The sequence below is a fragment of the Dipodomys merriami genome, unplaced genomic scaffold (assembly GCF_024711535.1).
Source record: "Dipodomys merriami isolate MVZ:Mamm:240054 unplaced genomic scaffold, mDipMer1.0.p SCAF_9, whole genome shotgun sequence".
In the NCBI taxonomy this organism is placed as follows: Eukaryota; Metazoa; Chordata; class Mammalia; order Rodentia; family Heteromyidae; genus Dipodomys; species Dipodomys merriami.
This window is the reverse complement of record NW_027206512.1, coordinates 43,043,851-43,055,207: the sequence shown is the minus strand read 5'-3', so window position 1 is coordinate 43,055,207 and position 11,357 is coordinate 43,043,851. Positions and strand designations below refer to the sequence as shown.

Here is an 11,357-nt window from a genome sequence, read left to right as displayed (position 1 = left end):
CCTGTAGTGTGTGCTGATGACAGGCCTGGCAGCTTCCAGCACAACCTTCCATAGCAAAGGCTCAGGTGCTTCACACCTCTGTCCTGGCTTCTGGCTTGCTGTCCGCACCTCCACCACCTGCATTTCCCACTCTTCCCTGGCCTCTTCTATGCATGGCAGGCTAACCTGGTGGTCTGAATTCCCCCAGATCTCTTCCTAGCTGGTTATCACTTGGGGTCAGCTCTGGAAGACTCCAGCAGGAAGCCAGAGGTAGGAAAAAAAGACAGCTGGTATCTTTTCCTTCCCCTTTCCTGCTCTGGGGCTGCTTATCTGGCAATAGCTGAGTCCTTCCGTGGCTACAGCTCCTGTTGGGCAGGTTCACCTCCATGGCTCTCTTCTTCTGGGCCATCGGTTAGTATTTCCTGTCCTAGCCCCTAAACCCCAGTTGAGCCTGTGGCTTCCTGCTGGTGCTCATTTGGGCTGCAGCAACATTCTGATCTGGTCTCTAAGCGGAGACCTCTATAAGGTCTGCTTTTGTTCAAGTCTCTTCATCAAATACCTAAAATAAATTTGGTTCCTGCTGACCTGAATGTTCCTTCACTAAGTATTAAAACTCACGGATATAGTCTGGTATTGATTTTTCAATAACCTCATTGAAAGGACATAGGTTAACAATGTGGGTGACTGCCATTCCCTGAGCCAAAAGAAAAAGGAAAAAAAAATCACTCCCTACATCTCTTCGCTTGGGAAAGAAAACGTGGAGTATACAGAGGAATAGACAATAGTTCTGAGATAGCAATATCTTCAAATGACTTACATATCTAAGAAGTTCTGCTATCATCCATAATATACAGGGAATGGCTATGAATCAGCAAGAGAAACAGTCCAATTTCAAAATGCCTGTTTCAGCTAGATGCAGTGATACATTCCTGTAATCCAAGCTCTGGAAGACTGGGGCCAGGATGATCAAGAATTGGAGGCAAGCCTGGGCTAGAGTGAGACCCTGTCTCAAAAAAAAAAAAAAACAAACCAATTATCAGAAGAAAAACTACAGATGTCCATCAAACAACAGAAAATAAGTTTAGTCTTACTTTTTTGTACATCTGCTTTTCAATCCACATTTTCTGTACATTGTAATTGCTAGTATTATTTGTCAGCAGCAACAGGTTTATGGGTTGGTTCCTTATCATCCATGGCAAACCCATCTCCATTCACCCACTCCTTCCTTCTCCAGAATCTACAAGCCCTTTCTCAATGGGGTTGATTCAGAGAAAGAGAATGCTGAGCCACTACACAAATAATGTCCTGAGCACATCTCCATCCTAAACCACTGCCTCACTTCACAATTATTTGCTTACATATCATGCCATGGATTTCTTAATCCCAAACTGTGCCAAGAGCTAATATTTCTGTTTTCATGGAGTTTAGGATTTAATTAGGGAGAGATATATAGATGATAACATATATAAAGAAACAAATATGATCAATGGCAATAAATGTTCATAGGTATGGAAAAATAAGGAGAAGGGAGAGAAGATCTGGTAGAAGGGAGAGAAGACCTGGTAATCAGGCAGGAAAGGTGCCTGGTAATTCTGGCAGATGGCATCTGTGGTCTGGTTTAACCCACACTAGAAAGACAACAGAAAGAAAGCTGGCCTGTATTTTCCATTGTGGGCCCAGGAGGGCTGTGTACTGTTCATGCTGGACCATGTCTGATGGTGCTGGTTTCTACAGGTGTGATCACATTCACCAGGGAGTCCAACCACCTACCACCAGGTAGAGACTGGATGGGGCCTTTCTGGGATACATTAGCCAACACTCTGTAGTAGAACATTGAAAGATTCACAGAAACAGGATGGTTTTGAGGGTTTACAAGGCAGGTGGTTTTTTTTTTTTTTTTTTTTTTTTTAACAGATTCTGGACAAAAGGAAGGAAGTGACTAGAACTCAGGGTCTCGATAGGGCTCAGAGTTGAGAGTTTGCTTGCTGGGCCTTGTGGAGTGATTCTAAGAATCTGCAGGCTGGGCTTCACCGTGGCCGACTGCCCTTGGCAACCGCAAAGTCCCAGTGTGCTAGATTTCCCACACCCTCCTCCCAGCAGCTGGACGGCTTCCCCTTTGTGGCCATTGTAAGAAACGGAAAACAAAACAAAAAGCAGAAAGGCAAACTCAACAGACCAAAACAGGTTTGATGAGGGCTGAAAATCTGGGAAGGGCAACTAAATCTCTGTCAGCTGGAGAGGAGAAGGGAGAGGGTCCCTTTCGATCAAGCAGAAAAAGGTAAAGTCGGGCAGGGAAGATGGAAACGGGGTGAGTTGGAGGTGGGGTAGGAGAGCCATCTTATCTTAAGTAGAGGATTTCAGGGTTTCAACAACAACTGTGTCTGCCGGGGCCATCAGCGCCAGATGTGGCCTTGGTCTCAGGCTCTCTTCCAAGTCCTCTGAGTACAGTTGTTCATGGGGAAGGGGAGTGGAGGTGATTCTGTGGGGTAGGAGCATAGGCAATTCTAAGATACGGCCGTCAGGGGGGAAGGTGAGTGCTTTCAGTTGAGCTTACTTTCCCTCAGCCACGCTGCTAGAAGAGAAGGTAAGTGTGGGCCCCGGCTGTCTGCAGAACTTCTAGGCTGACGGACAGACAGGAGAGGAATTCAAGCGAGTCACCAGAATTCACTTCAAGTCGGCGGTCACACGATCAACCTGTTGTTGCAGGGACTGGAAGACTTATTGAGGATTTGGCTCGAAGACCATTTTCTAAGATGTTTCCAGAAAGCACCTCCCCCAACCTATCTCTTTCACTTTTCTTATCCTTCCCTCTTCTCGGCACCACATACCCCTCTCATCCATCTAGATGGCTCTGTGGTCTGAACCTGTGCTGTGCCCGCGGTTCATGTGCAACCCTATTTCAGAAGAGAATCAATCCTCTTCATTACGGACTCCACCTATAATTATTATGGATGCCAAGGTTGTCTGAAGTGCCTCTCCATGCCTCGCTCTATGACTTACACACGACTGACAGTAATTGGCCAGTGCCTGTAGGTCATGTGATTTCATATGCATTGTCTCCCATGATGTCATCGTAATGCTGGATGTCACTGTGTCATCTGAAAGCAAGGAAACTAAGGCTCAGATATGCTTAACTACTCAGGCACATGCATAGGCCTGTAACTGAAACTGGAAGAATCAGGGTTTGTATTTTGATCTCTTGGCTCCAAGATTTCCTTTTTCTACTCCTTCAAGATTTACTGAGGGCCAGGATGACCCTGCAAAAGAGTTGAGGTCCAAAGAAGGTAACGTGGCTTGGTCAACTCAAATACTGCAGTTACTAAGCCTCTGCCCCAAGCTCTTACTGTCACTATCATTCCTAAATCAAAATTGGACCCACCACTGCTAAGCAGTTGTTATTGCCTGAATATAAGTTCTCCTCCTAACCCTGTAGTCATATGTTAGACCTGGTAGTATTAAGGGGAGGGGCCTGTAGGAGGCGAATGGGATTAGTGTTCTTATAAAACAGGAGTAGCAAGAAGGGACATCTAGGGGCTTGGAGTGTAAAAAAGTGCTCCTCTCCTCGGTGTGATGGCCTGGGTTTCATCCCCATCACCAATGGGCATGCACGTCTGTGAGAAACAAGCCCTCACCAGATACTGAATCTGCTGGTACCTTGATCGTGGATATTCCTGTCTCAAGAACAACGAGGAATGTTGGGCTGGGAATGTGGCTTAGTGGTAGAGTGCTTGCCTAGCATGCATGAAGCCCAGTGTTCGATTCTGGAAGTGGTGCTATGGCTCAAGTGGTTGAGTGCTAACTTTGTACAAAAGCTCAGGGCCAGTGCCCAGGCCCTGAGTTCAAACCCAGGATTGGCAAAAAAGAAAGAGAGAAAGAAAGGAAGGAAGGAAGGAAGGAAAGAGGAATGTATTTCAATTGTATGTAAATCATTCAATATAAGATAATTTCTATTTTGAATTCAGGGTCTTAAGCTTGATGGGGACCTCCTAGCCCTGTGTTATCTTGTTATAGCAGTCAGCGTAGAATAAGATAGTGCTTTTCAAGTGAGTTAGATAACAAGAGAAAAAGTTCAACACAGGAAAACATCCAATAATTTCCTTTTTATTTACCTTGCTTCTCTAGACAAAATAGTAACACCCCCCCAACAATCTTATCTTCTGTTAGTGTAGAAACTTGCTTCTGTGTGTGTGTGTGCGTGTGTGTGTGTGTGTGTGTGTGTTGTGTGTCGGTGTCGGTGTCAGTATCAGTGTCTGTGTCTGAATTCCAATACCTCGATGAAACATTTTATCTGCTCCTCTATTGTTGGATAAACTTACATTTTGGAGTAGGAAAGGATGTTTAGGGAGGATTTAGCCCAACTCCATCACTTCACAGATAGAGAAACTTGATTGGTGCTCTGATCTTTCCCACAAAGCCTCGGGCCTTCCAGACTCTACCCTGGAGTCTGGGACTCTGAGCCTTTTAACTTCAGCCTTCCATGATAGACACTTAAATGTTTACCTTTTGCCTAAAATGTTGAGTGCATTGGCAGGTGAGGTCTACTTTTAAAATATATAAACTGGACCTAGGTATTTGCTTATATAAACTGGCTTGGGTCAGCCTTAGACTTTGATCTTTCTAGGTAGACAGGCATATACTACCATGCCCAGCACACCATGAGTACCTTGGTAACTTTCTGCCTGTAACCCCGATCCTCCCAGCCTCCATTTCACTAGTAGCTGGGATGATAGGCCTGCATTTGGCTAACCCTCTACCTCATATTATACAACTATTGCATGCTGATCATAGAAAAGATGAGGAAGGGCAGTGACATAAAAATATAGCAGTAAGAATCATTGTGGGAGCCACTGTTAAATTATTTTTTGGTTTCTGCTTTTCTAAACTTGTTCTCATCGACATATGTGTGTATCTTCCCAGAAATAGAATCGTATGCTGCAATCCAATTTGCAATCTGTTCCCCCCCAACCCCTTATTACGTTGTGAACAGCTTTCCGTGTCAGCATGCTAATGACTGCACATACTCCCACACTGTTGTGTGTAATGGAAGTGTGGAAGCTAGCCCAGCTTTCCCAGGGAACATGTGATCTCCATGGTGAATTGCATCTATGAGCTTCTACTGAACTCTGTAGTGGGAAGTGGGTCTTGAGGGAGTTTGTGTATGTGTGCAGATATGCTTATGGAGATATGTATGGCTTTGCTTAGAGCCATTATAATGGCTTCAGGTATCTGGTGCTATGAATTTCACATATACTAATTTATTTGCTTCCTATAAATGTCCAAGGTAAGTATCCTTATCAACACTATTTTACAGATGAGGAAGCTGACTAAGACACAGCATGGGACAGAGTCAAGATCTGATCCAGACAATCCAGCCCCTAGCCTGGCTTCCTCACCACACTTTCAATAATAGACAATTTATCTACACTCTTAACTCCCTGGGTACATAGATGAGGGAACCTGCAGTGAACAACTCAGTCCTTGAAGCAAACTTCATTTGACAGATGTGAAGTCCAGCAATAGCTTGAACTTCTCATCAAAGTCACGTGGGCAGACAACTCTTTTTTTTTCTTTTTGCTTATGTGGTGCTGAGGAATCGAACCCAGGGCCTCAGGCATGCAAGGCAAGCGCTCTACCACTGAGCCACCTTCCCAACCCCCCAAAGTCACGTGGGAGTTCATTGATGACCAAGAATCCTGGGCTCGCCAGCAGCTCAGGCTTGCCTGGGATTAGCAAGCTGGTGTGTAGCAGAGCTGTGATCCCTCTCCTGTGTTTTCTGCTCCTTCTTGTCTTCAGGCCCTGTTATTTCTTTCCACTTTCTCTTGTTCTTCCATGGGGTTGGTATCGGTGTGGATGGTGGATATCAGATTCAGCTAAACAAACACATCTTTCCTGTAGATACCTCTCAGAACAGACCATCTTACCAGACTTCCGCCCAGGAAGGGATTGTAGGGGGAGGGGGAGAGCTGGGGAGATGGAGGAAGGAAAGGAGGAGGCCAGGGAGGAAGAAAACCTCCATCCTGCCACAACACAGAGCCTCTGATTGTGTTCTGCTTTGATGTGAGTGTCTCTGATTCTCCCTGGTTCTGTTCTGAAGTTTGGGGGTGGGGTAGGGAGGGAAAACAGGAGCCCTTGAGCATAGAGTTCCAGGATGATGCTAAGAAGCTCAGGGGAAGGATTGTGGAAGCACACTTGGAGTTTCTCTCCCCTTGCATCTTGGATTGGGCCATTGTTCGGTGTGAAGGGGGGGAGCTTGTGTATTGGTTTAAGGGTTCCTTTCCCTGCCCAGAGCATTTTCTTAGAAATGGAGCTTTGCAAAGGAGCGTTCTTCTTAGGAGAGGAACACAAAGGCACAACGTCTCTGTGCACCTGATCAGACAAAATAATATTTATCAGAATGAATGCCAGGAAATGGAAACAAGAGTTTTTTTCTTTATTACTGAGGGTTTTTTTTTTTTGGTCTTGTTTGTTCATTTATCTGTCTTTGGGAGGTGAGAGTGGGGCACAGAAATGGAGGGACGAAGGGTAAACAATGCAGCAGTCTACTCACCAGATACGATGTTGAAAATGAACTATACTACTTGTGGATGGGGATGGTAGGAAAAAGCTGGGAGAGAGCGAGGGAAGGGGTGACATTGCTCAAAGGAAATGTACTCATTACCTGACTTACGTACCTGTAACCCCTCTGTACATCACCTTTACAACAACGTTAAAAATTAAAAAAACAAGAAGCAGAACTTGGTATGTGACAAAGAAGTCTATCTTCCTAGTAGCTCTGTGAACATCTCTACACACACACACACACACACACACACACACACACACACACACACACAATCAGGTTCAACTGATTCTAACTTTTGGGACTATTTCAAAGCATGAGGTAAAGAGGAAAAGGAAAAGATAAAGAGTGAACGGTTTCAAAATACATAGCAGCTGTAGGTGGCATAAGGAATCTCAATGAATGCAGTCGATCAATAAGGGGTGGGGGGCAAGAAAAGAAAAAAGCAATAGGAGATAATTCTGAGCAAAATATAATATATGCACATCTGAAATATGGTGAAAACCTTTGTGCAATGAAAACACTAATATATGTGTGTATCTATATAGATATATATGTATATAGATTACATTCATATATATAATATATATATTATATATATATATATTATATATATTACATTCATATATATATATATATATGAAAAACAGGAAAGTAAATCTCCTTTGTATAACGAACAAGGGAGGAAATGAGACAAAAATTAATTGGAAAAAAAGAGAAAGAAAACCCATGGATATATAAAACACAAGTTGCCTATCAGAAATTACTATTAGATTCAGTAGACATTGCCCTACATGCGGCTACAAACCATTGGGTAGCATTGTACCTCCACGTCTGTGCCCCCCAGTCCAGGGCTACAGACTTAGCGCTGACTCAGCAGATCCATTCTCTGTTCTGAAAAGCTTGTTCAGTCAATGAATAAACATTTATTATGTGCCCGTTATGAACTGGGCATAGCGGTGATCCCTATTTTTCTGACTCAAGTGCTTGCTGTGACATGATGATAGTGTATTGTTCCTACATAATTAAATTGCAATCATTGTGTAACTCATTAATTGAATATGATACTTGCTGCAACAGCATTGAAAAGAAAATTTGTCTCAGACTTAGTCTTGGACAGAGCTTTCTTTGTGTGTAATGTCATTTACAACCTCCTTCTGGGAAGAAAACCAGTGCTCCTGAGAAAATGCCAAAGCCGTTTTCTGACAGCCAGTAAGAGGATTAAGCCTTGTTCTGGGAAACTTGTCACCCCAGCAGACTGTCCGACCACAGTCTACTTGATCTTTGACCACACATTCTTTTTTTTTTTTTTCTTTCTGTTCCTCTGGTCTAACAATGACTAGCTGGCCATTTCCTTTTTATTATAAGATGTCTCACTAAGTGCAAACCTTTGAAGTGGATTCCTGCAAGCCCTTCACCTTGAAAGACAACTCCAGTGCAACGATGCCATATAATGGATCTGAGGCAAGAAGCAAGCTTGGTAGCACACACCTGTAAGCCCAGCACTAGGGAGGCCAAATCAGGGAGATCTCAAGTTCAAGACCAGCCTGGGCTACATAGAGAGATCTTGTCTCAAAAACAAAACAAAGTAAAAGCCACACAAGCAACAAAACCAACCAAACAACCAAGAAGAAGGTGGGGGAGGAGGGAAGGAGGTGGGGGAGGAGGGAGAGGAGGAGGAGGAGGAGGGGGAGGGGGAGAAGAGGGAGGAAAAATAGACACTACTGTTGTCTGTTTAAGCCTTCCCACATAATTTACTGCATGCTTACAATTCTTTATCCAATTCAGTGCAGAAGTGAATGACTCCACCTGCCTTCATATCCAGACGGGCTCCTGTGCCGCATAAACTTGTATTAATTAAGTCTGCGTTTGTGGATTCAGCTGTAGGGCTTTGGTGGGATCCCGAGGATGCAGGTGGAGGTTTGCACCCTTGCATCTCCTTCCCGTAGAGCCCAGGAGTTACAGGGTATTGCTTTGCCCTATACGGGAGCCTGCTTTGAATCATGGGAGTCCCTGGGAGCAGAGCAGCCCCACTGTGGGGCCCAGGGAAGGGGCTCTGGGGGTCCCCCCGGGTGAGGAGGGGGGCTGCCTGGTGTGACTGTCTAGACAGGTCACTGTGGGGTTGGCTCCAACATTTTGCATGCTCTCCTAAGTAGAGGGCCGGGGCCCGAGGCTCACTGGGAGAGGAAGGACTTGGCTGCAGGCCCAGGAGCTACAGGTGTGATCAGGGAAGCCAGCCATGCTGGCAGCTCTGGGGAGAATGTCCTAGAGCCAGCCCATGTGTTGATTGTGTGGCTGGTACTCAGGTAGGTATCTGCGCTGTGCTTTGAGCTTGGGGTTTGGGCTGTCTGCACACTTGTCACTCAAGGGGGAAAGTAGACTCCACAGATCAGAGGCTCAGAAGGGAGGAGATGGGAATGGGTGGTGGGGTGTGGCCCACTGTGTGTTGTGGAGACAGGATTCTGGGCCTCCCCTGGAGGGAGGGAACAAGAGATAAAACAGGAGGCCGGAGAAGAGATAGAACAGAAAGTTGGGCAGATGTGAAGCACTCTGGTCTCCAGGCACCTTCCTGAGAATAAGAAAATGGCTCCAGTTCTGGGTGTACTGGGCCCCACGCGGGCACACAGTGCTTGCTAAGACCAGAGCAGGCTGGGCTTGATTCTCCACAGTGCCTACAGCGTTATTCAGTGAATACACTACATCGCTGTAACCAGTTGTGTGGATGGGGAAAGACAGGTCCCCAGTATGTGGAAGACAAGGCCCCCAAGCAAAGAGTTCAAACCTGCCCTTGGTTGTGACCATGTCAGATGGGTGTGAAGGCATCGACTGTTCTAGAAAGCCTTACTCCTATGCAGTCATTCTCAGTCATCGAGTGTGATCTTTCCTTTCTCTGCGGAGGTATCCCTCAAGCCCGTGTAATGTAGCTCATCTCTCCCTCTCCTCTTCCTCCAAACTTGGATAGTGATCGTGCCCTTGTTATTTCCTGAATTGCTTCCCTCCCCCGCCCAGCAGGAAGAAGCTTCCTTCCTTCAGAGGGAAATTTCTACCTCAAATCTTTCTCTTGCTAATATTCTTCTCCTCCTACAGGAAAACGCTAGTGCCTAATTCAGCTAAAAAAGAAAAGGAAAACAGCAGCTCTTCTGGAAAGAAAAAAAAAGGAGAGAAAACTTAAGGTAAGGAAACACAAGAGTAGAGAAAACCTTTTCTAGCTAAAAAATACATTTTTTTGCTTTAATTCTCATTCCCCTTCCCCCTGAGGGAATATCTAAAGTGTTCACCAGATTCTCAAGAGAGTTCATGACCCCAGAATTTTTAAAACAATTTCTATCGAAACACTTATGAAATCCCCTAAGAACAGGGCATAGAAAGTTCAGGGAGGTCTTATTAAATTTGCCTTATTCCACTGTCTGGGCTGTGGCAGGTTATTTCATTTCTTTTAAAAGCAGGAACATGACCATTGTTGTTTGTTTTCGAGTCTGGCTCAGATGCTCCCTAGAGTCCGATTCTCTTATTGCCAATTAGCAGGTGTCCCATTCTTCAGCCTGCCACCCTCCAAATTACCCTCTTGGTGTCAGCAAAGTTGTAATCCTAAAGCTGCCTTCACCTTGTCTTCCCCAAGCTCCAAGTGCCTCCCTCATTAGGAGTGAACGCCCCACCTCCACCTGTCTGACTCCCATTGCTGTGTTCTCCAGCCAGCCAGGCTGGTCAGTGCCCACCCACGGGCACCATGACTATCTGCCCGAAGGCTGTCACTCATCATATCCTTATCTTTCTTTGGTTCTCCAGAACCATCTTACTATTTAAGACCAGCTCTTTTGAACAAAGCGCCCTGCCTCTGTGCCCAGGAAACCTCACCACAGACCCAGCGCTGTGCACTCTAATTCTTCTCTGCCATGTCTACCTTTTTCACTGGTGTGTGTTTTCTGAGCATGGTATCTGCCTGGTGAGGCCAATAGTGCCTGGAACCTACCACAGAGAGCCCTCTGTATCTGAGGATTATGTGTGTGTTTGTGTGTGTGTGTTGTGAACAATTACAAAATTCAGAAAATATATATCCCTGTGCTGTACATGTTCAGACTTCTTTCTTCTTCTTCTTCTTCTCTAAACAATACACCATAGCAACCACTTACATAGCACTTACAATGCATTCTGCATGGTCTCAAGATAATGTAAAGTATATGGAGGAGGGAGGAGCACAGGTTCTATGTAGACCCTAGTAGTTTATAAAAGGGACCTGAGCAGTCCCAGGTTCTGATATCCATAGGCTGAAGTCCAAGCCCACCAATACCAAGGGCAATATTTTGTGCTTTGTTTATGTTATTAAAGCTTCTTTGACAGCACAGTACATCTTGATCCTCTTGTCCCCTCAGTTCCATCCTATTTATTGTTTCTACCAGGGACTGATGGTCAAATTACTGAAAAGTTCGTTGTTTTTTTTTGTCAGTCATGGGGTTTAAATTCAAGGCCTGGGTGCTGTCCCTGAGCACTTTTGCTCAGTCTACCACTTTGAGCCACAGTGCCACTTCAGGTTTTCTGGTGGTTAATTAGAAATAAGAGTCTCATGTACTTTTTTTCCTGGGCTGGATTTGGACTGCAGTCCTCAGATCTCAGCCCCCTGAGTAGCTAGGATCACAGGCGTGAGCCACTGGCACCTGGCATGGACGTTCTTATAAAATACAAATGCTCAGAGCGTCATCCTAGCTCCAGAAAGCTAACGCCCCAAATCTGTTTCCACAAAGTTCCCAGGTGAGTGCTCTGGTAATCCAGCGTGCTTTAGTTCTTCACTTCTCAAGTCTTTGAAAAGTTGGAATGATTTTTG

The 11,357-nt window shown here is 45.1% G+C and overlaps 1 long non-coding RNA gene across 1 annotated transcript in view; it reads left to right on the top strand.

Moving 5' to 3' along the window:
- Positions 1–2,105: 2,105 nt before the first annotated feature.
- LOC138820722 (uncharacterized) overlaps positions 2,106–11,357 on the top strand; it is a 33,941-nt gene continuing 24,689 nt past the window's right edge. The window contains exons 1-2 of the long non-coding RNA XR_011369966.1: positions 2,106–2,257; positions 9,626–9,711. This is a non-coding gene — a long non-coding RNA (uncharacterized lncRNA). The remainder of the gene's footprint in view (positions 2,258–9,625; positions 9,712–11,357) is intronic.